Source organism: Meriones unguiculatus, chromosome 2, assembly GCF_030254825.1.
Source record: "Meriones unguiculatus strain TT.TT164.6M chromosome 2, Bangor_MerUng_6.1, whole genome shotgun sequence".
NCBI classification, from domain to species: domain Eukaryota; kingdom Metazoa; phylum Chordata; class Mammalia; order Rodentia; family Muridae; genus Meriones; species Meriones unguiculatus.
Window position 1 is genome coordinate 136,503,341 of NC_083350.1, and position 27,269 is coordinate 136,530,609.

Here is a 27,269-nt window from a genome sequence, read left to right on the forward strand (position 1 = left end):
GTAGTGCACATAGGAAGGCAGGCGGATGCCCTGCTACAGTGGTGCTGGTGAGAACATGACTAGGTTGGGGAGACACAGGGACTACAAATGCGGATGTGATACACAGTGGTGAAGAATGGTCGGGATAATTCCAGTTTTCATCTGATGGATGAATGGCGAATTTAATAAAATGAGGAAAGGGATATATTCACAGGGTGGTAGGACCTGCACGTCAGAAATACAAGGAGAAAAACACTTTGCCAGGCAGAGATGGGGAGGATATATAGCCAAATAAAAATAAATAAACAGAATCCATTCTGCTTCTCTTGGAGGCAACCATGGAACCTGACGTTGAGATGTGGTGGATTCTATACCTGTTTGTCCTGATTTGTAAGCCCAATGCTAGAGAGATAAAATTCCCAGGGCACAAGTCTCCAAGTTATTTATGGGTTAGTGAGAAGGGTGGCAGAAAATCAAAACGGTATTTGCGACACCAGAGAATAAAGCTGTCCTCAGGGCAAGAGCAAGCTAAGCCCCATGGATAGATATGTAGAGACAGAACTGGAGCCATGGTCTGCATTCCACAGAGCTAGATTCTGTTCACTGTGCAGGTCTAACCTCAGTCAACTGCTCAAGGACTGTCTCTCTAGACCCCAACTCTTGTCACTCAAATCCCACTGCTTTCTTATCTACCACCAAGATATGGACACAATTACCCTGCTGATTTTCATCCATGTGCTTGTTTGGTCTTTCCTACTAAATGTGTCTGGAAGGCACCGATGCTACAGGCCTAGAGTACATGATTTATTTCTTATAAAGGACAAACAGAACACAGATAGCCAGGCATGGTGCTGCACACCCGTAATGTCAACAGGGAGGAGGTGGAGAGGTGAGGAGCTGCAGTTTCAGGCTAGCCTTGACTACACAGCAAGAAGAAAATGTGCTCCTGACTGAGAACACACACAGCCGAATGAAATAAAGAAGATAATGTCAGATATGAGAGAGGATGAGGGAAGGAGGGGGAGAGGAGGGAGGGGCTAGAGGGACACTGAAGAAAAAAAAAAAAAAAAAAACAAACCCAATCTGAAATGCTGGAAATGCAAACACAGCAGTCAAAGTCTCCACGCTAAGTCTCAGTAACAGAACGGACCAAGGAGAGGGCAGAATATCTGAGCATGAAGACAAAGTGGAGGGACGAGACAATCAAGGGCACAGGAAGGAAAAGTCAGAAGGCACCAGTGGAACCTCGACACTCTGGAAAGACCGAGTCTACCAATAAAAGATACAAGACAAAAAGAAACGAAAGCACTCGAACATTTTCATGCAATCATAGCAGAGACACTCCTTTTGTTGTTGATGGTTCAAGTCTCACCTCCCCAAAAAGCATTTCCCTTCCCAAGAACATTTTTAGCAAAGGGAAGGTTAAAATGAAATCATACAGCAAAGGGAATTATTTAAAGAGAGAGGGGGGAGAGAGAGAGGAAGAGCACCCCACAAACAGAAGGAGAATGTGTTATGTGAAATTTAAACTTTCCATAAATGATGGTTTTCATGTTTGCTCCAAGAAAACGTGAGTTCAGACTGTTTGAAGAACTGTATGCGCTAAACTAATTTAAACATCCCCCTATCTAAACACAATTTACTCCTCCTTCTCAGAACAGACTCAGGCCCCGCTCAGCTGCAGCTGTGGAGTGTTTATATTGTCCCTGAACCTTCATTCTAGTGGAACAACATTGGCATTGGTGCCCTCTGCACTCTGCCCTGGTTCCCAGACCAGCTCATTTGCAGATGCCCCTCTGGACTCCAGAGTCCTCCTGATTTTCCAAAGAGCTGGTACAGCTGACCTTTAAACAGGCTGTGCCCGTTGAAAATATAGGGTCTAATTATGTCCATTTTAGGGCTCATGATGTAAGAACTAGATGAACAGATATTTTTGGGTGAGAAGAAAAATAAGCATCAATAATAAGGGTACACTACAGGCCCAGTCTAGGTCTGCTAATTCCTGTGACAGTGACTAGAGGCTAAAGAAGGAAATACTATAATGCTCACAGAAACCTTTTTCTGTATAAAATCAAACTAGCCATCAGCAACCTAAAAGATCTTATTTATTAGAGAGGGAGGAAAAAGGAGTCAAGCGCATGACAAATTTAATTACCTAAGGACTGTCATTTAGGGGTTGGGATTTCTGGATAACGGTCTAAGGTGTAAATACTAAAGCTAAAGCTGCAGCCCTCCTTAGTGGCTGCAGACAGTGCTGTGAACTGCCCAAGCATGTGGGCTGGAGTTCGAATTCTAACACCTGCATAAAAGACAGCATTGCATCATGCACACTAGCACTGAGGTGGGTGGAAACAGGAGGATCAGTAGGGCTTGCAGGCTGCCAGCTGAGGCCCCCAAAATGGAAGCTCTTGTTTCACCAGAGACCATACCTCAAAGGAACAAAACAGAATGGTAGAAAAGGGCACCCAGTTCCTTCATCTGGCCTTTCTGCATGTGCACACAAATGTGTACATAACACACACACACACACACACACACACACACACACACACACACACACCAAAACAAAACAAAAAAAAATAGCCAAGTCAGATACTGAGGAATAAGTTACCATAAAATAAGGAGAGTACAGTTAAGCCCCACAGAGCACTTTTTTTTCTCTCACAAACCTTGAGGTGGTTGAGCAGAGAGCCCAGTAAGTAATGTGCTTGGCTTGCCATAGGACCCGAGTCTGAATTCCCAGCCACCGTGCAGAAGCTGGGAACAGCAGCCTGTGCTTGTAATCCCAGGGCTAGGGAGGTGGGGATTGGAAGATCCCTGGGGTTTATTAGTCAGCTAGTCTGGCTGGCTCACTTGGTGGCTCTAGGCTCAGTGAGATACCCTGTCTCAGAAATATAAGGTGAGTGGTTGAGGAAGACACCCAACGGCAGCCTCTGGCCTTCACCCAGGCACCTGCATACACACGTGGACACACTTGGACACGTGTGGGCACACATGCATGGCCGAAATACTGACATCAAACATTCTGATACAAAAATGCAAGACAAAAGTCTTTCTAAGTATTTAGTGGAGAAAGTGATCACGTTCTCTGAAATTCTGAAAGAAGGATGAGTACTAGCCCATCAGCAACGAAGAAGGAAGAACGCCAGCCAGCTGTGCTGCAGGATGTGAGAAGCTGTATTCTGGTCTAGGAAAATATTTCCTAGGGTGGACGGGGTTCCAAAGAGATCCTGGAACCTGAGAGCAGAAAGGAAGAAGACATGAATTCCTCTTGCAGGTGGGGTGACCAGCTGGGCAGGAGGGCTAGCCATGGAATGTAGATGGGACGAGAGGGCCCAGTTTCCTCTGAGCTTCAAGTTGCTATTCGTGGAATTCAGGAGAAAGAACCAGTTTCTCTCCTGGAGCCAGTTTTGAGACAAAAGTCCTTCCAGAGACTCACATTAATCTACCCTCAAGCAAACGGGCCCCTTTCTGGAAAGGTTGTAGCACTCTGAGGAATCAGGGCAGCGGTGTGCAGGGGGAGGTTTGGGTCTTCAATGAGAAGCTAGGGACGAGGAAGGAAGCATAGTCTTTTGGACTCCCACATACACTCAGTACATGCCACTCAAGTTGCCAAGTAAATTAGATCCTGCCTAAATATTAGAAGATTCTATTTGCATTTCTGTCTAATGCTCTGAGAAATAAACCCATGCTTGTTTGTTTTTTCTCAGCATACCCTATATACTCATGGAACCACATGGAAGCAACTAGCCTTTTTAAGCACACCAGATTAAGGAGACAAAAAAACCTCATGAAACTGGATAATGGTGTCACGTAAGTGCGCGCCTGGTGAGCTAACTTTGGTACCAGCCCTTCTTTCTACTTCCCTGTGCATGGCTGAATGCTTTACTAGTAAGCTGAGCCTGCCCCGGCCAGATACAGCTCTTTCATCTAAACGCCATGATTATCAGCCAGGGCTGTTGCCCTCGCTTGGCTGTATGACAGGAAGGGTGTAGCTTCAACGCAGGACAGAACTTACAAAGGTAACTAGAGTCCACGCAGCACTTTTGAAGAGTGGCGGCCGGAAACTTTCCCTCACATGCTTTCTCATTAGCAGTGGGCGGGACAGAGTGAAAAGTTCTCAACTGGCTTCGTTGGCACTTTTGCAAGCTTGAGGATGGATGGGCAGAATCCACAGAGGACGGTTCTTTAATAAAACAATCCAAGGGAGGTTTCCAATAACTACATTATTTACACAGCAAGCTTTGAGCTGTTTTACAGCAGCATTTCCTTAATTATGGCTCATGAAACTAATTTCCTTGGGGTCAGGCCAGACATCCAGTCCACTGTTAAATACACCCCGAGGCTCAGCTGCTGAGGTGGGAATCTCAGAGCGAGCAAGGACCTCCTGAAGCAGCAGAATCTGGCGCAATGAATGCTATCACACCCTACCAGACCAGCTACCCCACTCAAGACATCTCCCAGCACGACATGTGCGAAGTGCCCCAGTCACCAGCAGGGGCCATGAGTGGAGGTAGCAATGTGAGGAAGACAAAGGGAAGGACTCCCTCTAACACGGCAGCTGTCATACATTTAGTTACTTGAAATAGCCACGGGTATCCTCGTTTTTGTTTTGTTTTGTTTTGTTTTTTGTTTTCTTTCCCCAGAGAATATGAAAATGCAGTGTCTTATAGGAAAATTGCCCAAATCTGTAAAAAATATGCACATGAAAATAGTTTAAACCTGTAAGAATGCCTGAGGAGCGCTAGAACCAGTGCTTGGGGGCGGGGGAGGAGGTCAGTTCTCTGTGGATTCATACTAGCCGATTCCAGAATATGATGGTACTGGAGGCAGGGTCTTTGGAGGTGGTTCGGATTAGCTGAGGCCTTGTGAGTCTTGAAAGCTTCCTCGTCTGTCAGCGCTGTGAGGACACAGTACCAAGGTGTGCTCCAGGAAGCAGGAAGGTACAGAATCTATCCACGCCTGGATCCTGGGCTTTCCGGTCTGTGCAATTGTCACAGTAAATGTTAGTTCTTTAAGCCGCCTGGGCTATGGTGTTCTGTGTGCTCATGGAGGCCAGACTTCAAGGCTGGTATCGTTGCTCAGGGTGCTAGCCACCGTTTTTCTTTTTTTTCTTACTTTTTCTTTTTTTTTTTGAGACAAGGTGTCTCACTGGCCTGGGACTCACCAACTCTGCTGAAGCAGAGGCCCTGGGAAATCTACCTGCTTGTGTCTGCCCAGGGCTGGGGTTTTCATGTACAAGTGTTCACCACCATACCTGGCTTTTTTCATGGGTCCTCATGGCTGCACTGCAGCACGTCAGGCCTGCATTCCCTCTCCAGGCTCACCTCTTCACCATTAGCTAGCTTGTGGTGAGCAAAGGTGTGCTTTGCTGGACGGTAATGCTCTATGGGTCTCTGCAAGACAGTGGCTCTTCTGATTCCAACCGTCTGTTCGAAAGCATAGTTTGCTTCCTCTTTAAAATATCAATGAGGTCAGATGTTTTTTAAAGTTTTTATTTTAAAGTCTGTTTACTTAGCATGTACAATTATTGGGTCTCATGGTGGCATTTTCAAGCAAAGTTTGCTGTTTCTGTGGGTTTCCCCTCCCCTCTCCCCCCATCTCACTATGCCCCTTTAACTCTTCTGCTCCTGCCCTGTCTGCTTTGTGCTCTCTGGAGCTGTGTGGCCTACTGCCCTCTTCTTCAACATCTCTTTTCCACTCCTGCAGTTTCCTTCCTAGTTCCATAGGCTCGACCCACAATCGCGCCCCTGCTTATTCACGAACACGTGAACGTCAGAAGTGAGGCTGTGTGCAGAAGAGAGATTTTTGACTTTCTGTGTCCGCCTCCTTTACTAGCAATTCCGCTCAGGACACAGTTTTTAAAGTCAGTGTGTTAAAACTGGCAGCATTCCATCAGCACCATTAATCTTTGCGGTGAGAAATTTACCACAAGTGTAGCTTTTAGTCTCTGGTCCTCTTGTCCCTCGCTAATGTCAAGCACTCTGGTTTAACAGGATGTGACCCGCACAATACAAAGTGCCGCCAGACCAGGGCTGTTTAAACCTTTTCCATTCATGACACTTTTCACATGACTCCACGCCTGCAGGTATACAAATTAAACGTAAATTGATAATGATGCATAGGGAAATGTCTCTGAAAGCAACTCAAAGAGAAACATACTATTTATTAATCATGAAAGCAAATTAGTATACTAATAAGATGTCTGTGCACTTTTATTTTCACACAAAGAATTAAAGCTGGTTGATTATTTCATGAGGCAGGACAGGGGGCCTCTTAAGCATTTTTCAGATCTGATCACTATTTTTATTTTACAATCATGAATGTTGAGAATGCTGATTCACCTAAATTCATAGTATGAATTGGCAGAAGTAGGTTTAGAGTCATTTCAGAAATTCTTAGAAAATTTATCGTCATCCAAAATCAAAATTCACTGAATGATTTTTTTTTAAGAAAATGAAATGCAAGTCAGCAACTCATATAGTCGCTTTCCAAAGATATATTCATTTGAAACTTAAATGCGGAGGAATTGCAAGGACACGTGATAAGTCTGTTTTCTCTAATTAAACCATTATATTTCCACAGAAGCAGACAATGTGTACACAGTGAAACACTTCATTCCTAACATGCACTAGCCTCCAACCCGAGCAGAGGCAGCAGTGGCTGCTGGGACACAGCAGTGGCTGCTGGGATGCAGCATGGTGGCATGGGTAGCACAATGCAAACTGTGTGTTCAGAACGAGAGTGCCGTGAAGTCACGTGAGGCAACAGTTGTTTCTGCCAGGAACTCCTCAGATTCATTGAGTTTAATTTTGAATCAGTTAATACCTTGCTATTGGGTGTTGAGGAGGAGTCCTTCATGGTTGACGAACTATCTGACTCCCGCACCTGGTTAGATGACCTCTCATGTGGGTACTAGACTACAGATGAGATGCTTTTGTGGTAAAATCTGGAAGATAGCCAAGCGTTTTGATTTGTCAAAAGCCACTCCTAGCCAAGGTTTTATTTAACTGTGATGAGAAAGAAAGTCCTCAACAGTATTGATCCTCTATTTTTTCACAGTACTGGGAATTAAGCCTTGGGCTTCATGCATGGGGGGCAAACATCCTACCCCTGAGTTCCATCCCATCCCTGAGAAAACCATCTGAGCATTCTTATTTCTGTACCTTTTGGAAAACAGAGTTGAAAGTAAACAAACTAGCAACCCAAACTCCATCTCGGGTGACATTTTAGAATACATCAAAGTCCAACTCTTGAGACTCAAATATGAACTAAAGTTTACTTCACATCCAAAAGCGTGGAGCGTTCGTGGCTCTTCTTGTGTGGCACAATTTTCACTCTCAGTTTAATTGGCTTGTGTTTCACTTCTGTTCTTCCTAATCAACATCTCCCTTCTAAGAAACAGATAATCAAAAGAGACAGCACCATCTGCCGCACACCCAAGTGAAAATGGACTGTCTTCTAAATGCACTGAAGTGAAAAAATGAACTAAAATGCAGTTAAGATTTGGCTAGCAGGAAGGAGTGTCTGCGCACAGTGCTAACTGGATTGCTGGGCCCAAAACCCTCTACTCGTAAGAGTTTCCATTTGCTCTCAAATAAGGTGAAGAGACATCTGCAAATCCAAGTCACTAGAAAGGAAGTCTTGACTTGTTCTTGAGCCTCCTACTCCATATCAATCTTGCTGTCTCACTCTACATTTATCATAGAATCAAGCTACTTGGGACGTAGACCATTGACTTTCTCTATAAAGGACTCATCCATCCTGATTCACGGAGACAGATCTCTGATGTCTAAGTGAGATGCTCTTGTTGTTTGAAAGCATAATAGAAGGCATAAAAATGTCATTTGCACATGGACCTAATCCCATCACAATGACACTAATACTCTGCTAAAACACCCAAGAACTGAGTACAACTTTTTTACTCCATATCCACCCTGTATATGGCATCATCTGCACTGGCCGCATGTTAAAGTCTACAGATGCTGTGCTTCATGTATGTGGTCGCTCGATAGCCACATCCTGTAATCACTCAACCTAAAGGGTCCTCACAAGCAACAGATGGTATTTGGACTGTAGCCTCCACTGCGTGGGAAATAAAAATGTACAAGAAGAAAATATAAATGATAAAATAGAAAAGAGTTATGAAAGGATGCCCCCCAGGTGGGACAGAGTAGGGAGAACAGCTGGTGGAGCCCTTCCTCCCTTCCTGGAGGAAGAAGTGGATGGGGATGGTGGGATCAGGGAAATTTTTTTAGCCTGGCCTCATTTCCTGTCCTCTCCAAGCTTTCGAATTATAGATACAATGTGACCAGCTACCTCCCACTTCTGCCACCACACCTTTCCCACTGCAATGACTGTAGCCCACCCGGCCATAAGCCAAAATAAATCTTTTCCCTCTGAAGTTTCTTCTTGTCAGGGATTTGCTCACATAGATGAGAAGAGTAACACAGACACACACAGACTCACCCCACATACTTGGCGCTCATCAGCCTCCCACTGCTCACTACCAGTGAACACCTCGGCCTCCATCACTGATGTTAAGAACTGCAGTGTTTTCGTTTTGTTTGTTTGTTTGTTTGTTTTAGTGTGGGTTCATAGTTCTCTGCTCTTACAGAAATACTGGCAGCATTATGGAAAACAGACAATTCATTCTTCCCAGTTTCATTGTTCATCATTTAAACATCAAATCAGTATATCTTTAGATTGTTATGTCAGAATGTTTGATTTTAAAATTGTCTTTCTGAATTGCTGACTTGAAAAAGGTTTTGGCTTGGGATAAAGACAGAATTAACTACAATTTCTGAAATGGCCCTAAACATATTCTGTACTAAGCGTTTATACAAAGCACTGTTCTCAGCATTGATAATGAGAAAATCAAAATAGTGATCGGCTGTGAAAAATGTCCTCTATTTCACAATATGAGTGACAAGGTCTGATTTTGTATGAAAATTAAAAAGCTTATGTGTCATTAGTGTGCAAATATGCTTTTGTTTTTACTACATGGTAAAATCATGTTTCCCAAAGAATTGCACTAAAACCTTTATGATTTGTTATTATTGGATACATTTGATTTGTAAATGAAATCTTATATACTGGCATACCTGGGACTGTCTCAGAAAAAAAAAAATGGGTCAAAGGACAGAAACAACTTAAGAAGCCCCTCCCCCTGGATGGGCTAGAAAGATGGCTGCGGGGAGGGGTTGTTAAGAGCACTGTCTGCTCTTCCAGAGAACCTGAGGTCAATTCCCAGCACCCACATGGCCGCTCACAACTGTCTGCAACTCCAGTTGCAGGTGATCCAACACCCTCACATGGACATACGTGCAGGAAAAACACGAATGCACATAAAATAAAAATGAAGAAAAGAGAATATTCTGGAACATTTAACTAGAGATAGGTTAAAATTATATGTGTAAGTATATACACAAAGCACTGTTTCAGCGTTGATTGTCAAAAAACTAAAATATTGATCAGCTGTGAAAACTGCAGATGTCCTATATTCTACAATATAAGAGTCCCCAAGATTTGGGGTGAGTATGTATATAAATATGTCCTATATATGAATCGAACATACATATAATTTTCTTATACATGCATTGTGCATGGCATTGTGTTATACAGGGACATTTTCACATAAAAATTCCATATGTTGAGTACATTAATTGGTGATATACGTGTCATATTTTAGAAAGTTAATTTAGAATACAGAGTTGTCCTGAGAAGTTAAAGTACTTGGCTAGCGAACTGCTGCAGCTTTCCTATGCCATGGAATTGTGTTATGCATACAAACTGTGACTCTATGAAGACCCAAGACCTGACACTTTTACACCTATTTAACAACTGGAGACTCAGCCAAGTCAAAAAAAAGTCAGACCTCTGAAGTAGGCCCCCCTCCCTCCAATGCAGACAACCTCATGCTTGAAGCTGTCCTGGCTGCCTTTCCTCTCCTCCTTCGTGTATGTGACACGTGGTGGTGGGGTGCCTCTGCTCTACAGACGGCAGTCCCCTGATCCTCATGAGCGGTTCCATCCAGAGGTGCCAGCTCTCCATTTTGCTACTCCAGACCCGCCTGACTTTGCTTTGGGATTCAAGTAAGACCTTTAGCACATCACCCAGCAGTGAGTTCAGTACAAAATAATTACAGCGGGAGTTAAAATTATGTTTACACCGGTCTCGTAGCACATTCAATTATAGAAGCTCAACTTCGAATTTCACATAGAATCTATCAAAACTTATTTTAAAAGCTGGATGCCAAGAAGACCATTTCCCGGGATAATTCTACAGAACATTTTGTGCCAATGTGCTGGAAACACAATATTCTCCCTTTTGGTGCATAGAAATATAACATTCGGGATGGTTAGAGGCTAGAGCACTCAGTATTGGGCAATAATTACATGCTAGAGTGTTTTTGCAGCTGACTGTGGCTTGAGAAAAAAAGTGCATACTGGTTCCAACAGAACAGAAACTTGGCTGGCCCAAAAACGATGGCTGCTTGGTGTCCTGCACTGCCTAAAATGTCCGCGTGTTCTCTTCCTGAACAGTGAGCACACACTGCTTCGGAACTGAGAGACTGACTTATGACCTCAGCTGTTTTCCTACATTCTCAGACACTTCACATTTGCAAGAGAGAGCAGCCATTTCTCTGATGTCTTTCAGCAAAGACAAAGAAGAAACAAACCATGTAGCCAACTCTGATTCTTTTCTCATAGAACACACCGGCCAAAATATGAATTAATCGGTAATACTGGAATGGTATCCCTGAGTTGACCTGAGCAGCCACTGGGCAGAAGGTTTTTCGGTGGAGAATACACAAATCTAACACCCCACTTGACCCAGGCCTGGTTTTGAGGATGCAAAGCGTTGTTCTGTGTGACCTCAAAAGCACATGTGTTATTACAGGCCAGAACCCAGAAGGCAATGTGGAAGTGGGGCGTGCCAGGGGAAAGCAAGGTGCACAGGGCAAAAGGAGCCTACTGTGAGGCAGTGACCCGCGTGTGCTGCAGTGCTCTTAGCACACAGCGGAAGCCAGGGATGGAGGGCAGCATTCACTAACAACAAGCCAAAATGTCTAGCTGTGGTGTTATGAACTAGTCTTTACTTCCAAACTTGAAAGAGGCATGTCTTCGATCTGAATGAAGTATGAGAGTCTTAGTTTCATTTTCCTACTTTCTGTAAGATAAGCACATCATTAAAAGTTGGCTACCAAGTTGAGATTCTAAGCAGGAAACTCCTTCACTTATAATGATGCCACCGAATGAGAGACCTATTAGGACTTACCAAGTCCAGCAATTTAAAGATCACATGGGACCAACTGAGGGTACGGACCATCAGGAACAAGGGAAATAACCTGGAGAAGAAGTAACCAGGCGCTCTGAGCGTGAGGGTTCTGAGCCTCCAAGGCTGCAGGTTGTCCATCTGCTCACCAGCTGTGGCCCCTAATCCTCCCTAATAGCTGCAGCTTGCGCAAGCTCCTGAGAGTCAAGATGTCTTCCAAATTTCATTTCACATTGGTTGCCAGGATTGATTTTTCAACACCAGCCTCCAGTGGAAAGCAGCATAAACTAGATGTGAGCAGCAGGTGTTAATTTCTGGAACAGTGAAGGGAAACAAGAAGGCAGACTGAGGGGGGAGAAGGAAACCAAGATGACCCCAGGCCTTGTAGGGGTCTGTGCTCTTCAGCAGGGGCCTAGAGGCTTCAATAAAGAAGGGCCACTCCCTGAAATAGGAAAATAAAATTTACCTAAATTAAAAGAAAAAATTGTAGTTAAAAGGTGATGTCTCGCTGTGTCTAGCATGAGGCTATGTCCCTTCCCACTTACTACCTCTGTGTGTTTGGGGGAGTCTGTGCAGAAAACTCCAGCCCTGGGCTGTGGTGCTCCATTTTCTGACTCTCTAGCTTACAACACCTGCTTTCTAAATAAACATATTTGTATTTATTTACTTACTTTTAGTTTTAAGCGCCTGTACTTTTAGTTTATAGTGTAAGAATTTTTTTTTTTTTTCCGAAAGCCAGAATTACAAGTCACTGTTTGAACCCAGTGCTGCTCTAGGCCCAGGTGACGATATATAAGCAAAAGCCACAGGCCTCACTTCTGCTCAGACTTACCTGAGCAGATGCAAGCTTACTGCTAGGCTACAGCTCGCAAACGTTTCCTCTTTTCCTAGATGCTACTAACAAAGGGATGTCTGACCTAAGATGAGAGAGTCTGTCTCCCTTTCAAAATGCCATTGCGTACACTGACCGGAAAAGACAGCTTTTGTACTGTTTCCATGATTAATTCTGCATCTTGCCCTCTTGCTAACATCTGGAAGGTGATGGCTCTCAATTGTTACTGCTGGCACAGACCCAACATTTACTCTGTGGACATTGTTGTAGGAACAGAGTGCCCAGGAGATGCTGGTCTGCCAGCAGAGACAAGTGGGCACGGAAGGCGAAGACTCCAGGGTTAGGACAGAGCAAATAGCGAGTAAGGTTTCACAATGCCCACTAAAATTTAGGAGGGAGTATTTTTTTACCCTTATTTCCCAAGAGAATAAGAAGACACCAATCTATTTTGAGCAGGAATGGTACTGAGTAATAAAAGCTAACATACCATTTAAAACATACATATTCTTTGCAAAAGTATTCATGGTCTCAAAAGAGAGCTGGTGACTGAAAGACTCCCATACTATGGAGGAAAGGGGTGAATGGATTTCTTTCTTTCAAGATTTGTTTGTTTGTTTATTATTTATACAGCATTCTGCCTTCATGGGCACCTGCATGCCAGAAGTGGGCATCAGATCTCACTATAGATGGTTGTGAGCCACCACATGGTTGCTGGGAATTGAACTCTGGACCTCTGGAAGAACAGCCACCATCTATATTGGTTGCTGGGAATTGAATTCTGGACCTCTGGAAGAACAGTCAATGCTCTTTAACTGTGAGCCATCTCTCCAGCAGGTAAACTGATTTCTGAGATGCTTTTCATGATGCAGTCAAGAATATGTTGCTGAAAGTTTTAATTTCTCTGAATTACATGAAACACAAGGATTAGAAGAAGAGAGGAAACATAAAATCAAGATTCTAACGATGGATAAAAGCTAATGATGCCGGTAGAAATGACACTGGGCTACCAAAAGTAACGATGGCCACCAAGGGAGGGTCATTCTCCCTTAGAAAATATGAGGGAATGTTGGTGAAAATTTCCCATATTTATTTAGTAGAACAAAATGCAAGGCTTATTGCAGGGAAGGCTACCATCCAAGGGGATAGAAGGCCAACATTCATGGGGATGGATCAGTCTTAACAGTAAAATTTTACCTAGCATTCTCTTTGTCAAGAACAAGCACTTCACTCCAGCTGTTCCTTGTGCTGTCCATTCCTAGTGTTTGGATTATACACTATCTCATGATTCCTTCTAACTATAATGGAATCCTGCATTTTAACCCCAATCTTATAAAATGAAAAACAAAACTCTAAATAAAAAGGAAATTCAGCAATTTATAGTATCTATAAAAGATGTTTGGAAGTGCCCTTGAGTGAGCTTTGCTCTTGAACTTCTGCCAATTCAGTCTGTTCTGGATAGGGCCAAGGGGCGACCTCTCCTGAAGGAGGGTAGACAACAAGCACATACACAAATGGACACTATGAGGTCAGCTTGTGGAAGTCAGTAAGGCCAGGTGGCTGGAGTTATCCAACATGGCTCCTCTGTTCTAAGACAGGAAGGTCAAAAAATGATAGCACTGCAAAGAGGAAAGAGAAAGCCCCAGGGCAGTAAGAGTGGGGATGTGAGAGAACAGAAAGAGAACTGAGTGGCAGAGGCTGCCAAAATCCCCTGTAGAGAAAAGGGACTGTACTTTATATTAAGTTTAAAAGGAAAAAAATGAGAGATGGGTTCAACATCCAGAGCTCTGTCAAATCCACATCTCTCTGGCTGCTGTGTGTAGAATGAATTAGCAACAGAGAGGCTAGCTGAGAAAATACCAATTCCATTACATACATGTAAGCTCTACGGAATGCTTGTACACACACACACACACACACACACACACACACAAATACATCTAAACCAAACATAGTAAGGAAAATTAAGGAAAAGTAGCATTTCATGATGTACTGGATAAATAGAAACCTGTTACTCGCTTTACAGTAATGACACTTCTACATCTAAGTTTTCATAAATGGTAGTAATATATAGCAGGAATTGCAAGAGTGTGTGTCTGATAAAATGTTCTAGGAAAGAGCGGTATGCCTGCTCCATCGCCCAAAGGAGCTTCAAAGGAGACGAAGCTGAGACTCCGCATCAGCGCCTGTAGCTGCAGTCTCAAACTATCCTTATTTCTACTGCTGCCAGTCAGCAAGACATCAGAGTGAAACATCACTGCAGACAGCAAGCAACACCAAAGGCAGGAAGCCACACTGTCTACATTTAAGATTTCAACATATTTCCATAAATGTGGCCCACAAGAAAAGGCAAATTCTACTAAATGGAAAGTATATTTCAGCCTCCAAAGTTGCTCACAAATAGTAAAATGACTTAACAGCCACACTTACAGTTTTGTCCAAAGTCCTTGATTTTCTTTTTTTTTCATCTAAATTGGTTCCAAAAGGAACTGGCAGGGCATTGTATATGTTATGATTGATGCTCTTTTGGAAAGAACACATTAAGTAATGAAAACTACAGGCTCACCAGGGTAGGAAGAGCAAAACAGCTTAGACGAAGCTCAAGATTCATCGAAAGTAAGACTGAAAAAGCGATTCCAGAGGGGCCATGCAGTCTGATGCCCTCTGTCCCTCACCTTCACTAAGGTGCTCCCAGCATCCTAAGCATAGAGCAGGAGCACAAGCAAATGGGCTGAACTGGAGCCAGGCTGCAGGGGCCTCTGCTCTACTTACTTGGGCATTCTTTCTTCCCATCTGCAGAGAGCCATGGTTATGTATCTGCAGCCCTGACATTATCCATCATGGCTGGGAACTGTATAATCTGGCTGAGTTCTTGGGTCTGGTCAAAACAGCTTCCTCTAGATAGTTTCTTCCTGTTGATTTGCACAGTCCTGGCTCTGCATTTGACCTCTATCACTTTCATCAACCTCTTGTGGTGGAACGTTCTGTAGTTCTGCCAGCTCCCAGTAGATGAGAACACTAAGTAACTTGATTAGCCATTTGATGATGCAGAAGCCATATAATACCTGCCGCACAGTGATGCGTATGCACACGCATGAATATGTGCCTGTCCACGCATGTGGCTGCAGATCCCAGCATATACACACATACAAGTCCCACCAAATCTGAGAGATTTAAGTCACTTTGGAAGAAAAGGGTATAACAGGTATCAAATACTATTTCATGTAGCTTAAAAGTTTCTGTTTTTCCATTCCAGGCAAAATACCCGCCCAAAGGTGGAAAACAAAAATCCGTAAAACCTAAGGCCGTTGTAACAAGCAGTGATTATTAAAACCACAAGAAGACACTTAGACTTGCATGTATTGCCCCGATGACACTTAAAACCTGAGGGGCTGATAACACCAAACAGACTCTTCTCAAGAAGAAGACACCAGGACCCATTCATAATGTCAACAAGGCTAAGAGCTGTGGGTCTTCTTAGAAGGTATTAAACATTTAAGAAATATTAGATTCACTAAGCACTTAAAAATAATTTTGATGAGTCTTATGCTAAGTAAAAACTGAGTTGGTTCCTTTTCAAAGAAAATGTGCATCCTGAATTGGACAGATTTGTCCTTTTACATGAGGCTTCTGCCCTTCTCTAGGCCTGAGAACAATGGAGCCAGAGGATCCCGACTGAAACTAAGGGCCAAACCAAACCTTCCTCCTTTTTCAATTGCTTCTCTGAGGTAATTTGTCACAGCAATAAAAGCTGACCCTAAAAACATACTAGGGAAAAGTGTCCCAGCATTCAATCTGAGAACTACATGGCTCGCCTATGCCTGGCTTTCCCTAAGGGCACTGCCTCCCTCAGAATGGGGACAGCTCTGCCAATGGCTCTTGGCCTGTGTTATTGGAGACAGACCCGTGTGCATGCTGCCACATATTACACCTCAAATCCTATGGCTAGTGCTGAGAGAGTGAATTTATCAACCAGACCTAAATGGAACATGAGGTCAAGAGCCCATCCGGGCTCAGCTTTTAAAACAGAAATGTTGGAAGTAACCCAGGGTGGGCTGAAATGGCCTCTTAAAGGAGAGCCAGAAACCAACCCTCAGAATGTGTGAGTTAGCCGACTTGGTCCAGTCTTTGGGGCATGTGATGGAGGATTCTGACATGAGGAAATTACCCTGGGTTTTCTGGTTGGGCCCTAAGCAGAGCCACATGCATTATTACCAGGTTGGATCAGATAGAGATTCCAACACAGTAGAGAGCTACATGCAGGCAGGGCCGGAGACCAGAAGATGGTGGTGATACAACAACTAGTACAGGAATGCCGGCATCCACCTACAGTTGGAAGAGCTAACCGAACTCCCAGTGAGCCTCTGCAGGGAACCTGGCCCCACAGCCTCACTGACTTCAGCCTAGTGATACACAGCGAGGACCTCACACCTCTAAAATGTAATCCACAAGCTCTCAACACAAGAAAATAAAGATAGTTTCCTGTTGCTTTAAATGGCCTGCTTTGTGGTAATTTGTTAGTCACAGAACAACACACCCATTTGTGATCTATTGTGTTAACATTCTCTGTGGATACTAGTCAGTGCAACAGGACAAGAGGCAGCAGAGAAAACGGAGCCCAGGAAAAGTGATGGAGCTCAGGTTGGCCAGGACTGTCTGGAGTCTCTCACTACCCCATTCTCCTACATGGACAGAACTCTGATTTGCTATTTAACTTTGAGCACAGGGTAACAGTAGATAGGTGCATTCGGGATTACCAAAAACAAAGGGGACGACCAACACTAATTCTGAGTGAACCTATCTGCTGTTTCCTGATGCTCAAAGTTAAAAAGCAAACCTGAGTTCTGTCTAGATGGAGACTTTCTAATGCAAAAGAGACAGTTTTGCCTTTAAGCATGCAACCATGGCAGTCAAGAGATTAAAATATGACAACAGTACTTCACAGGCATGTAATTCTTCTCTGAGATGAAAACACCATTTTCAAATCAAATGGCACTCTGCAAATTTGAGTCATCGTCCCATGGTGTAAGTGATGAATGATGCTATAAATTATGCTTACGTAAAACATACTTCAAACAAACAAACAAACAACTTGATAGTTTAATAACTTAGTCACCAATGGTCCCATTTTACTTCAGTAACTTAATTTTCTCAAGAGAGTGTCTAAGAGATCCTGATCTCTTATGAGGTTCTTTGGAGCAATACTGCACCAAAGAGAAATCTCCCCAAAGGACTACATATTAATTTTTAAAATGTGCTTGGCAAGGCACTCAAATAGTTTTGAGGAACTCGGTGAACCTAAAATATGGCAGTCTCCCTAGCCCTCCTGATCTAAGAATCTTACTGTTCCATCTCATTTGTCTTCTCCAGTAATGGGGAAGAGGTGAATGAAAGTTCACCATGCGAATGAGGTCATAAATGCACTTATGAAAGGCCGTTCGAGAAATCATTGGTAGATCTGGTTCTTTCACGAAGTTTTTACATGTTCTTTCAAGGGGTGGTTCTGATAAATCTACAAAGCAAGAATGGGAGTTCATGGAAGGACTACACAAAATCTTCTTACTCTATGTAAAGGTAACTTGAGAGTGGCTTCCATTCGTCAGAGGGCGTAAGATAATGATGCCGACTAATGCAGACTGCTTTTAAAAAGGCATGAAAGAGATGTGGCCACCCTCACTTTCTTGAAGTCTAATTTTCAACCAGAAACTAAAAATTAGAAAAAATTTGATTCTAGATGTTAAACATCAAAACTCTAAAACGTGATGCAAGCAATGCAACATTGTCATTCGGAACACCACGCTACTCTTTCAAATTCTACTTAGGAATTACTTGTTTGTTTTGGACACAGTGACATCAGCAGTCCAGTCTGGCTCTTAACTCAACACACGTCGGATCTTAACTTCTGATCCTCCTGCCTCTGTCTCCTGAGAGCTGTGGCAGGCACGCACCACTGCACTCAGTTTATGCTGGGGCTCCAGGGCAGGCTCTCCCCCTTCTCCGGCCACCCACTCGGCCAATCAAACTGCATCTCCAGCACCAAGACCTGACTCTGAAGCTGATTGTGAAATCAATGTAAGCTGGAACACAGAATAGTCAGGAAAACCCAAGAGAGAAAAATAGATTTATTCACAAGTGGATTTATTCCTTGCCGCTGCAAGGAAACCGTCTGGTAGAAAGTTCTTGAGTAAGAACAGGGCAAATGGCCTTCTGCTATATTCCTGACTTTCCTTACCCCTCAGTGGGAAGAAGGATAGCACAGCACAGAACTACAAAACCTCTCTCTCCAAATTACCTCTTCTCCACATTAATCTTCCTGACACTCCCACTTTCAGAATTTGCTCTAATTTCAGTTGTCCCTGCTCTGGGGCTCTTCTCTCCTTCCTCCAGACTGTTCAGTTCTCCTGAGCCACCCATTGTCTTCTGTGCTTAAGGCAAACCTTCCCCACCACAATTAGCACCTAATTACTTCTGCCCTCTTCCAACAAATACTCCAAGATGGAAAGACCTGTTCTTCTGGTGCAGCCACAGAAGAGCAATTCCAGAGCAAGTAAGGCAGTAACACACTTGCCTTGGGCTTTACTGGCGCTTGAGTTAAATCACTAGAACACAAATCACAAACAAAAGTGGAGCCAAGAGCACACATGCGTGATGCCAGCACTGGGGACCAGAGAAGAGCAGATTCCTGGAGCCTGCCTAGCCAAATCACTGAGTTCTGGGCCAGTGGGAGACCCTGTCACAGCACAAAACAAACACACCAAAAATCAACAAAAAACAAAAGTGGAGAAGCAGCAGCCGAACCTGCGCTCTGTCCTCTACCAGCACATCTGTATGCTTGCGCTCATGAACACACACACACACACACACACACACACACACACACACACACACAGAAGAAGTTGCTATCTAAAAAGGTGAAGGGTAAAGAAAGGGGTGTTTCTAAAATTCAAGTGCCACATCAGAGAAAAAAACTGGAGCTTTTAGAGTTCACTGCTGGGCACCAATACTCAATGCTTCGTAAAATTCACACCCTAGAGGAGTTACTTTCCAGGACCTTTTCTACTTCACACCTCATGTTGTCTAACTTCACAGAAATTAAGGCCTTCCTTACCACACCAACAAAAGTTGATGCAAAGCAACATTACCTGCTTGTACCTCACGTCTGGCTGTACAAATTCAATTTAAAATGGAAGCCAAGGCCGAACAGGAAATGTGACTAAAAGGGCATATCTGCAATATTTGTTGCAGTTGTTGCATTGTGATACTGGTAATCAAATCCAAAGACTGAACATGCTGCCTCTTCAGTGGGCTGGTTTATGAGTTGATCCCCGAACACTATTCAATGGAAGGAGATGCTGTAACAAAGGCAATGCTGGCCTAACAGTAAGAAATCTGCTGGAAGGCTAAGACTGCTCCAGATGGGATACTAGTACAAACATGCTAAGTCTACAAGCCTGTGGCCTTCTACCTCCACGATACTGCATCCCTCGTGTGCAGGGTGCAGGCCCTGCCTGTGCAGACCCCATCCACGCTGTGTTTGGGCAGAAGATGCAACTGCAGAATGCCAAAGTATGTGATGTCCACAGTAAAAGCCTTTGAGATCTAATTACCTAGTTAGCTTCTTGCCCTCAAGCATCTCAGGTGCCATTGCCATTTGCTCAACTACACTAGAGGGAGTAAGAGAACGGTGTTATCCACTCAGGTTTCTGCCTGCTAACCCTCCTTCCAGCATTTCCGATAAACAGCAGTCATCTGGAGTGTTTAATGGGCTGAGCTGGTTCAAACACAGAGTCCAAATGGCCTGTCCTTATTCAGGCCTCACGGCCACAAGCCAGATAGTCGGGAGGTGGAAGAAACAGGAAGAGCGTCTGGAATATGCACCTCCCAGCTGTGCAGAATGCCCCAGGAATCTCCTCCCCTCGCTTGTCCTTGACCTTTAATATCATGTCACTTTGACCCAGACAGCAGGAGGCCTGGCTCCTCTATTCTCTGACAAGGAGCAATTCTCACAGGCAGGAAAATGTCTTGGTCTTTCTTCCATAATACTTAAAATCCTCAAATCCCTTGGTAAGTGTCTACAATCTTGCAGAGAACTGTGACAGCACCACAGCGCTCTGAGCTGCTGCTGTCACTCACTCCCATTTTATATATCTGAGAAGAAAACGAAGCTGTGAGAGATTAGTTTCCATGCCCCAGGGTCCACAGCCCATAGTGACAGTGACAGGGCCTAGTGTAATCTAAATGTTTGAAATACCAATGCTGAGTGATTTTGCTTCTAAGTGTAGCGCATGGATGAAGACCTCTAACCCAGCTAAACTCAGAATTTACTTTAGCAAAATGAGTGTTTCAATCAATCAAATTGAATGTTGTAGGTATTTACATGCTGTTTGGAGGGTTCTTGGGAATGACACATACTTTGACAAAATGGGCCATGACATCATCTAGATTCTTCTCTGATCGGTACCCAAGAAAGTAAAAAGATAGAGAAAATAGCATGGGTCTGCGGAGCTAAGTATATATGTGCAGAAAACTCTACGCCCCAAACTTTTGTGGACACTGATTTCCAGAGGAAAACCAGAGTATTTTTTTTTTCCTGTGTCTTCTTGTGCTAAGGTTAAAAATTGTCAGGCTCTAGGCATGATCTAAGGGTTAAGCCTCCGAACCTGATATGACAGACGCCTCGGCAACTTGCCTATGAAGAGGCATTGGGTGAGCCTCTTTACACTTCTCCAAACTGTAACAAAGATACAAGGACGAGAGAAGGCTAATGGCAAAGGGACACGACACACTGTGACAAGGACAGCACACTGGTAACCGAGGCTTTGGGCTGCCAGGCTCCCCTTTCCTGAGCTGCCCAGATTGTCTCTGCAGCATGAAGTGAACGCTACAATGTGTGTGTGTGTGTGGGGGGGCTCATTCTGCAGTTTTATGGAGTTCTTCATAGTCTGATTCCTCCACTCTTGGAGAAGATTGGCCCATCAGAAAGCTCAAGCTATGCCTTATGGATGTCCTTCTGCCCCTCAATCTTCTTCCCCTCCCCACAAAGACGAGGCCCTACACGGGCCTGGCCCTCACCAAAGCCTCTCTGGGGCCGCCCAGGCTGAGGGGCTGGAGCTGGCAGCCGATGTTAGATGGAAGTGGTGGTGTTAATTGCCCGGCTTCCTGCCAAGCAGAGTGCCTTTCACCTTCTGATCCAGGGATCCACACTGTCCTCTGAAGAGCTAAAAGCTACCCAGGCTTGTTCAGACCATTTTCACTTCCAGACTGTACTTGGCAGAATGAATGGGTGGATTCCAGGGCCCTGAGCTCACTTTTAATGTTTTTTTTTTTTTCCTACATGTTTTCTTGATATTTTTGCCATGTTCAAGATTTACAGGTGGCAAAAGGCAGGATTTATATCAACAAAAGGGCTGCCCATGAGGCAACCCGGGAAAGCTATCATGCCAATGCAGAGGAGACAGCAAACGTTCCTCAATGCCTGTCCCTCCACTCACAGACCCCTGCCTCCCAGGTGCCCTGGCTGGACATGCCTTCAGGGGTGTGTGGTCAAAACACAGAAAAGCTTGTGAGGAAAGGAGAAATGAGCCACCGGTGAGGTGAGCAAGCTCTGCTAACTTCTCCACTCTAAACAGAAGGGTCAGTCTTATCTCTTACAGTGGGCCAAGCACAGTTCATTCCAGAACTTGCTAACCACAGGCTGCTCCAAACATAGGAGGCCACTGTGGGTCCTGCATAGGTGGGTGTGGCTAGGCCCTCCAGAATCTACACCACTCAGCAGAAGGGCAGAATCAAGGACTCCCAGGTGTGTGAGATTTCCCCTTACAGGAGGAAGGAATATCGTGACAAACTTCATTGCAACTAATCTCACCCTCTCTCAAACACACACACAGACTCCCCTCTCTCTGTTTCTTTTTGTCCCTCCCCTTTTCTATTCCTTTCTCTCTTTCTCACTCCACCTGTATGTGTGTGTCTGTTACACATGTGTATGTATATCCACATGTGTAGAGAGGGCCCAAAGCTAACGTCAATGTCTTCATCAATTGCTCTCCATGTTACATATTGAGGACAAGATTTCCCAGTTGAACTGATTGGCTAGTTTAGCTGGTAACCTTGGGGAACCCTGAATCTGTCCCCTCACCTCCCGCCACAATTCTGAGCTTATGGATGGCAGCCACATGCGCCTGACATTTTTCATGTGATGTCTGAAGACTCAAACTTGTGCAGCAAATACCTTATCCACTGAGCATTTATCCAGCCTTGGATAAAATAATTCTTATTACTAATCAACTTTCATGGTAATTGGGGCCTCTTCCTCCGTGTGTGTGTGTGTGTGTGTGTGTGTGAGAGAGAGAGAGAGAGAGAGAGAGAGAGAGAGAGAGAGAGAGATCCACTTTGTTTGAGACAGAATCTCTTGCTGTTCAAAGACTAGTTGGGCATGATTTTCTGGAGATTCTTCAGCTATAGTAACACTGCCAATCCAGCTTTACCCAGATTTAAATGGTTCTGATGACTTGAATTCAGGTTCTCACACCTGCTTGGCAAGGGCCTGTAGTCACTGAGCCATCTCCCAGTCCTTACATTACATTCTGAGCAGTGACTGCAAAATATAGGAAGAGAAAGAGATATCAAAGAGGATCCCCAATACACAACTGATACCTAAGCAGCAGTGAGTCAGAGGGCAGGTGTCACTGCTGAAGGAGAAAGGCCCAGGAATAATTCTCTTCTTGGTGTTCCACCTTACCTCAGAAGCCATCTCTCTCTCTCTCCCTCTCTTTCTCTCTCTCTCTCTCTCTCTCTCTCTCTTTCTCTCTGAATCTTCTCTGAAATTTAACTGAATCTTTGGATTCTTAACTATTCCAAAGGTCAAATGCTCAGAGCATGAGGCCTGTGTTTTAACTCCTATATTTGGAATTTTTAGCATTGTGTCTCAATCTTCCCCAGAGACAGTAAATTCTAGAGGTCAGTGTCAGCTGCTACTTCTGCATGAGTAACACAAAAGGCACTCTCCTCAGCAGTGTATCATTACAGAATATATTTCAATTGAAGTCAGGAATTTTAACTGAAAGTCTCCCATCTCTGTCCAATTCCCACTTTCCTACCCCTCACCATGTAAGCTCATGATCCAAACTCAGGTGGCATTCAAAAAGTCATGTTTGCCAAATGCTGCAGTGCTGATAATCACTGGGAGTGTTCACTGGAGCACAGAACAGGCAAGGACAGGTGACGGAGGGGAGTGTGAAGCCAGCCTGGTCTACATACCGAGTTCCAGGACAGTCAGAACTACATAATATAAGACCCTGTATCATCACCCTCCCAAACACACACACACACACACACACATACAGAATCTGAGTACTGATAAGAACTACACTAGTATTGCATCCTCACTCTTGGGTTAGGGACGAGGAAAGCTGCTGGTATCAACTGCATGTATCACATATTTTTGCCACATCAGAGATATCACACTTGGTATCTCTTTCCATTTTTCTCTCTCATTACCTCCTTCTCACTCAGCTCATGATTAATGGGACTGTTCTGGAGTGGGTTTTTCTCTTTTATTCATTTAATGTATATGAGTGCTTTATCTGCCAGAAGAGGACATCAGATCTCATTACAGGTAGTTGCTGGGACTTGAACTCAGGACCTCTGGAAGAGCAGCCAGTGCTCTCAACCACTGAGCCATCTCTCCAGCTGGGTTTTTCTTTTTTAATGAGTATTTATTTTTATGTATACGAGTGTTTGGCTTCATGTAAGTATGGGCACCACATGCATGCAGTGGTCTAGAGGGTGGTCTTCCATGCCCTGCAACTGGAATTACAGAGAGTCGTGAGATGTGGTGTGGGTGCTAGGAACTGAACTGGGGTCCCTGGCAAGACCAGCAAGTGCTCTTCCCTACTGAACCATTTTTTCACAGCCCCTAAAACTCCCTTTTTAAAGACAAGGTCTCGCTATGTAATCTAGCCTGGCCTTGAATGGCTCAGGCCTACTAGGCTGATAAGCACACACCCTATGCCTGCAGGTCTTTTTATGTTACTGATAGCAGATCCTCATCAAAACTCTAGTGTTTAAATTTACTTTGTTTTTTATTTGGGATTTATTTATTTTTATGTTATTTGTATGGCTTGTGCCTACGTGTATATCTTTGCATCCCCTTCTTGCAGTGCCCACAGAGGCAAGAGTTAGCTCCTCTTAGAACTGGAGTTACGGATGTTTGTGAGCCACCATGTGGGTGATGGGGTCAAGCCTGGGTCCTCTAAATGAACCACCAAGACTCTTAACTACTGGGCCATCTCTTCAGCCCAAAGCTTTTCTTTCTTAACTCTTGCTTTATATAATCCTTCTTAGACCCACCCAAGCACATCCCCTTACTTTAAAAGGACACATGCCAACTCCAGCTGAGAACTGACTCCCACTGAGAAACAACTTAATATCCTAACACATCAATCATGCTTTGGCTTCTGCTGGGAAAAGAATGGAAAGAATGAGACTTAAACTCACTGAGGAGGAAGGCTGACTTCAGAATCTGGGGTGAGCAGCCATGACTGTTTCAGCAGGGCATTGGCCTCAGTGCAGGCTCAAGGCCCTCACTCTTACACAACATGTAAAAACAAACTTTTTCCACTCTTAATCTTGAAGAGCTGTAGTCAACATCCAAGGGTCAACCTAAAATCAAATGCTGGGAGAAGGGAAGAGGAGGAGGCACTGTAACTCTGTGCTTTTTACTTTTATTAACTTCTCTGTGACTTAATACCTTGAGGAGAGAGGCTTCACACTAATGTATTTCTGCTACCTCACACCTTAAGGAGTGAGGCCTCACACTAACTTACCTGCTACCTGACACCTTGAGGAGAATGGCTTCACAGAGATGGGATTTCTGAGCTGGTTCTGAAAGGACTGAGTTGGAATTTACTAGCTAGAGGAGCTGGATAAACAGGGCAAAACAGAACAGTAAGGACATCAACGGGATGGGACGAAGCACAGGGTAGCCAGTGGGCCTGCTGATCTGCTACACACCATAGGGACTGCACTGCAGGTAGTGTAGGCACTGCAGACAATGGGGGTGCCTCAGGGGTTTCGGAGGGAAACACGCGCTCAGATCTGATTGGGTGTAGCCGTAACACGGAGAATGGGATAACCCAGGAACTTAAGATTCGAGGAGTCCCTTCTGAAGGGCTCCTAAGGAACAGGAGGAGACAGAGGAATTCTAAATGGAGCTTACAAAACACACACAGAGATGCCAATGACAAGGTGTATGAGAAAAGCGGTCAAGAGTTCTTTCAAACCAAGTTTTACATGGAGGCCTTGTGACACGATGAGACCTCATACTGACTCTATCACTGACCGCAGGGCATGGGGCACTTCTTTACTCCAGAAACAACCTGGTAACAACTTTTGGGGCAGGGGTCCAAGTTTTAAGGAGAGCCTCCAAAAAGCAAGGGTGCAAATTCAGAAAGGCCCTCTGGCTTACAGAAAAAGAAATGTGAGGAAGGAAATTAGGAGAGAAAAGAGGATTGGAGATATAGCTCATTTCACAGAATGCTTGCCTAGCAAGCACGAAGATCTGGGTTCAATACCCAGCACCCTACAAACCAGGAGCTGGGGCACCCATCTATAATATTAGTATTTAAGAGAAATTTGATTGAGAGGGGAGATTGGAGGGAAAGGCCTTCAGAGAAGATGGGAGGAAAGCCACCCTGATGAAAGGTGATCTTATGAAATAAAGAGTCCCAGGCTTGTGGCAAAAATGAAAACCCAAGTCCTGAGAGTTATCATTACATGGAGGTGTCAAACACGGAGTCAGGCTATTTTTAAAAAAGTTAATCATTGGAACTAAAATATTCACTGTACAGATGAGGGGATGCAGGGAATGCTAAAGGTCAATCAATAGTGGGTGACTACAAAGCCTAGCATGTCTAATGCTAAAGACCCAACTGTTCTCTACCCATGTCATACTATCAGCTCCGAGGGACTGCAAGGAAACGGGATTCTGACAGTCTCTGAAGGCATGATGGGTTTGGGACCACTGAACTGCTTTCCTGCCAGCGAAGTCAAAGACAGGAGAATGAATGTGTGAGCTAGAATGCTCCCCGAGCAATGTAACAATTAGTTCCAGGAAGGGGAAATGGCCCTGGGGCTGCACCTGTTCAAAGAGAAGCTCACTCGGAAAAACAAAGTTTAGAATTCAGAGTTCATTTGCAAACATGTGAACCTCTACTGAGTACCTACTATATGCTAAGCATAGTACTGTCAAGGTAGGAAGGGAAACAAAGGTACTATTATACCCTATCTGTACTTGATGAACTGTTCTCCAGCAGTCCTTCACGTTACAATAGCTCCTGTCTGTTTTGACTGAGTATTATCCTAGCTTTTTTGTGGGAGATCATGAAGCCAAATCGCTAAGAAGATTCTGTCACCTCTGGCCCAAGGTCCTATTTATGCTTCGGAAACAGTTAACTGGGAACCAGGACTTAAAAAAAAAAAAAAAAAAAAAGTGCCTATAACTGATATTTGATACTATGTGGGTCCTTCTTTCTTCCACCTTTCTCCACCTCTTTTCTTCTTCTCGTTCAACCCCCTAACACTAGATACGAGGGGGTGAGGGGGAAAGAGAGGAAAGAAAAGAGATCCCTAAATAAAGTCAGGAGTCAGAAAGGGGGAGACGTTATCATTAGACTATTTCCTGCTGGTTAGGGGCAGCAAGTTCCTTGGAGTAAGTTTAATCTTCACAGTCAGGATATCTGATTTCTTGTTGTTTCTTCTTTGGGCATGACAACTTAACAAACTCTGGTCAACAGCAGCCAACAGCAAACAGTAAGCCACCACACCCGCTCTGCCTCTCAGGGCCCTTTTTATACATCCTCTGATGTTACACAGTTCCCAATACTATCTAAAGCTGCCAAAACCACACCTCTGCTAGAGGACGAGGCAAATCATAGTTAGATGCTGCTAAGCGGACCCATATCTCCACACCAGGGATTAAAACAAAAACATATTCTTTTAATATTTCTATGTTTTAAAAGAAACCAAAACTTCAAAATTCTCACTACAGCAGTCGGCTACCTCTACGTGATCTTTATGGCAATGCCACCTTTTTCTCTCTTAGGGGTGGTTAGTTTCAACTGCACAAATTGAAAATTTACCCCTCTCCTTGTTGCCCTGTTCCAGTTCTAAGACTGAACTGGGGTCT

The 27,269-nt window shown here is 44.1% G+C and overlaps 1 protein-coding gene across 3 annotated transcripts in view; it reads right to left on the reverse strand.

Annotated features, from left to right (window-relative positions):
• The window catches only part of Fndc3b (fibronectin type III domain containing 3B), a 293,021-nt gene that overhangs the window by 92,185 nt on the left and 173,567 nt on the right, over window positions 1-27,269 (reverse strand). The gene's annotated exons all lie outside the window — the stretch shown is intronic.